The 4,114-nt window shown below is 37.4% G+C and overlaps 1 long non-coding RNA gene across 1 annotated transcript in view; it reads left to right on the top strand.

Annotated features, from left to right (window-relative positions):
* LOC107672807 (uncharacterized) overlaps positions 1–4,114 on the top strand; it is a 19,875-nt gene that overhangs the window by 247 nt on the left and 15,514 nt on the right. The gene's annotated exons all lie outside the window — the stretch shown is intronic.

Genomic DNA, 4,114 nt, shown 5'->3' on the forward strand with positions numbered 1-4,114 from the left:
TTAACAAGTCGATAAACAAGTTGCGAAAATTAAACTTTTTGTCTTACCTAATGTAAGAAGCCTTCTCCCTTGTACCTGACTGTGATGCACACAATCCTCCTTGCCAAGAAAGTTCCATCCGTGTTATTCCTCTCTTGCCAATTGAAATGCGTAGGCTAATCCACTCATTATTCCAGTTTCAAAAGTCCACTTGCTGTCACGGTGACGGATGACAAATGCGACTTTTTTTTGTATCTCGAGTCAATTTGCATAATAATTCAGACTGTTTGCCCATTTGGATTATAATAACGATTGCTCGTCCAGTGCCATGGCTGCTGACGTTAGCTTTACTTATTTGCTATTATCTCTGTGCTCTCTGAGCCGAGTCTGAGCAAAAATTTTAGATATAACAACAAGACGGTTCATTCATAATATTATTTAAAAAAAATCAATAATAACTCGCATCACTCATGAAGGTATCCTTTATCACCGTGCGCGTGCATTAACTCCGCCCACCCTGCTTCTGATGACGTCGCTCGTGTTTTGTTTTTTTTCCCACCTTATTTCAAATGACCGACTCACACTTTTCTCATCCTAATTTTACAAGTTGAAAGTTGCAAAACAACACACGCACAGCGCTGTCTGACTCTGATAACGGCCGGGTGTTCTCCGAGTCCGATCGACTCGGGTATTACAGACAATGTTAAACAGACCCGGGACCCGAAGTAATAGATTGGGACCCGACCCGGACCCGACTGACCATTTAAAATATAGCCCCGAACCCGTACGGATCCCGGGTCGGGTCCCGGGTCCTCGGGTCCTCCGTGTAGACCTCTAGTTTGAACCCCCTTCCCTCTTTTTTAATACCATAGGGAAAAAAGTGAAAAGTAAAAACAAGAAAAAAGAAAGACAAGTGTGTCACATAACATCCCCTTTAACTCCTGATGGCAGACCCCAGACAATAGAACACTTTTTTTTTTCAAACACATGTACTATTGCTCACTTTTTAGTTAGGTAATTTGAATATATATAGCCTATATATCATTTGCCTCAAAATTATTAATATTTTTGCACATTTTTATATAGTCAAATTTATTTTAAAGAACATCTGCATTTTTTCTAATTTTTATGTAAAGAGATAATTCATGGAAAATTTGCCATGCTAAGTGGAAGATTTCTGCCAAGATTTCACCTGGCAGAAAAACAAATACTATTAAAATGAATGTCGTGATTCCCACTATGACCACTAAATGGCAGCAGAGGATCATTTATTGTCTCCTTTACCATTTCCACTCTGTAATAGTTATTCCGCCAAGATTTCACCTGACAGAAAAAACAAATACCATTAAAATTAATGTCATGATTCCCACTATGACCACTAAATGGCGGCAGAGGATCATTTATTGTATCCTTTACCATTTCCACTCTGTAATATAGTTATTTTCACGTTTTTCTAATGGATTTATATTTAGACATTATAAAATACCTATTATAACATTTAAAAATCAATTTTTTTGTCAAAATTCAGCATTGTTTTTTATTGAAGTATGAAGTAGCAAGAGTTTTCAACTCATTGAATCTACTTGAATTACACAGATGGCCTATTTTGAATTTACAACGGCAATTTTCAGTGAAAAGTGGCTAGTTTGTATCCTTGTTTACAATCTTAGTTTCTCTAAAATGTAAATCAAATACCCATTCACAAACATGTGTTTCCACCATTGCTTGTTCTCCATCATTGCATAGGCCCACTCATGGATGAGACATGCAGATAACTAGTCAACCTTCACTGAATTTTATATAATCAATGAACTCTGAAAAAGTTACCAGTCAGTGTTTAACGTTCTATTAGTTGTCAAAATGAAATCATTGCAGCACGTTTGTCATACCTAACTCAAGCTCTGTACAAAGGAAAATAATGTAAGAATGTAAAATACGTTTTTTTAATGCATTTAAATATGGTTTTGTTTTCTTTTCATTTTCGTACTTCACACATTAACAAAAAATTAGAGCATATTTTTTAGTACATTTAACTGCACTGTGCTCACATTTGGCCTACTTGTGCATTAAATTATAAAAAAAAAAATCCGCGAAAGTGTTTAGCTTCTCTTTTAAAAGATTAGTATAAGCGTCTGCTAAACGAATACATGAAAAAAGTGATATAAATCATCGGACGAAAAGATCCGACGACGCGATCACGGGGGAAACACCACGCCGGGTCGGGGCGAAACGATCGTGGGCGCCTTCCTGTCCGATAGGAGAGGGGTTAGGTGATTTGCACCTTATATGAGCAGTTTAGCTAATGTTCGCGTTAGTTATGAATCCATCAGTGCAATTGAAAATAATACATTATGCTGAGCAGGGATGGGCACATTTGAAATGGCACATTTTAAATAAAATGCACTTACCTCTGTGAAATGAAGGAGACGTCAAAGGGGCACAACTCAAAAAGTGGCGCTCAAGCTGGCAGATGTCACGTGAGTAATCTGATTGGTTGATCAATTTTACCTTAAGCATCTCCCTTGTTGACCCAGGAACGCGTCTAACTCGGCAGAATCAGGACGTGCTACCCTTTCATCTTGCGCCCTATTGTGATCTCGAATTGCAGAATATTTCAGTATACTGCATGCATTTGAGAGACGTTCTTAAATGTTATGCACATACATGCATGCACAGTTTTGCAGTTTTAATCGCCATTTTGGTAATTTCGTGATTTAACTGATGATGTAGGCCTATGTTCCTAGTGCGGTTTATTTATGAATTGAGCGTGCGCCTCATATTCGCGTACAGTTGAAGAGCGTGCTCCGTGAGCACAGTAAAACGGCTGACAGGACAGGAATTTTTTTACTGACATATAACAATATCTCATCAGACCGCAGGTCCCTGTTGTTCTACTGAAGCTTATTTGGCACATGTACCTTTTCTGCGCTTGCTTGACTCGCTGAGGTGCTGAGGGAAAGCTGAAGTGCGCGTCTAAAAAGTCTCCCGCTTGTTGTGGTCGCAAAGAGATATGGCCGTTCCACGTCTTAAGTTTTTAATAAATACATTTTTAACTAATTAAAATGCTAAAAACCGTTAAATAAAAATGTTGCATTAATTATTTTTAATAACTAAGCTTTTGATTATTTATAACGTTTTAGTAAAGAAGAATTTCACAGAATGATTTTGGCAAAATGCACTGCATACTGCATACCCCGTTTTTGTGCCATTGCCTATAGGCTTGTTTGAGATGCGCCTGGCCTTGCCTGAAATGTAGGAGAGAGTAGGCAGCTGCAGTGAGGGGAGGAGTGAAATTAGCGCAGTCAAGACGGACAGTTCTGACCTCTAAGCTTTTGATTATTTATAACGTTTTATTAAAGAAGAATTTCACAGAATGATTTTGGCAAAATGCACTGCATACTGCATACCCCGTTTTTGTGCCATTGCCTATAGGCTTGTTTGAGATGCGCCTGGCCTTGCCTGAAATGTAGGAGAGAGTAGGCAGCTGCAGTGAGGGGAGGAGTGAAATTAGCGCAGTCAAGACGGACAGTTCTGACCTCTAGAAGTGGAACAGATACCTACGAGATCAAAGGCGGATATCGCATTATTCTCACTCATGTGCTGTGCTGCTGATTAACATTATATGATTTCAGTTCTGTTGCCTTTATATAAAAATAAATATGATGAACAAGACACTCAAAGTACTTGCTATTTAATTCCATACAAAAAGCGTATTATTCATTTTTACTTTAATACAAACATGTATTTTAGATTTTTATAGAAATATGACAACAATCACATATCTCACACAGAGATCGCACTGTAGTGTTTGAGAATATTCACGCATAATTTAAACACATAATCACATGAAATCAGATAAAAAAATTAATCATTTTAGAACGGAATGCAACATCATGGTTGTCTGAACCAATGAGCATTAAGCTGTGTCGTCAGTCAGTCGTTTCCCATCATGCTTTTGATTGTTGTAAAAATGCAAGTGTTTACAGAGCTTTATTTTTATGTTCAATACTTTGCATTTTAAAATCAACTTCTAAATGTCTGTCCAGTGTCTCTATAACAGATGAAAATTTAATTTTGTGGTGCTTCTAATTAAGTGATAAAAAGCAGTTGCAAATGTTGTACAAAATAAATATCA

This window comes from Sinocyclocheilus anshuiensis, unplaced genomic scaffold (assembly GCF_001515605.1).
Source record: "Sinocyclocheilus anshuiensis isolate Anshui unplaced genomic scaffold, SAMN03320099.WGS_v1.1 scaffold556, whole genome shotgun sequence".
NCBI lineage: Eukaryota > Metazoa > Chordata > Actinopteri > Cypriniformes > Cyprinidae > Sinocyclocheilus > Sinocyclocheilus anshuiensis.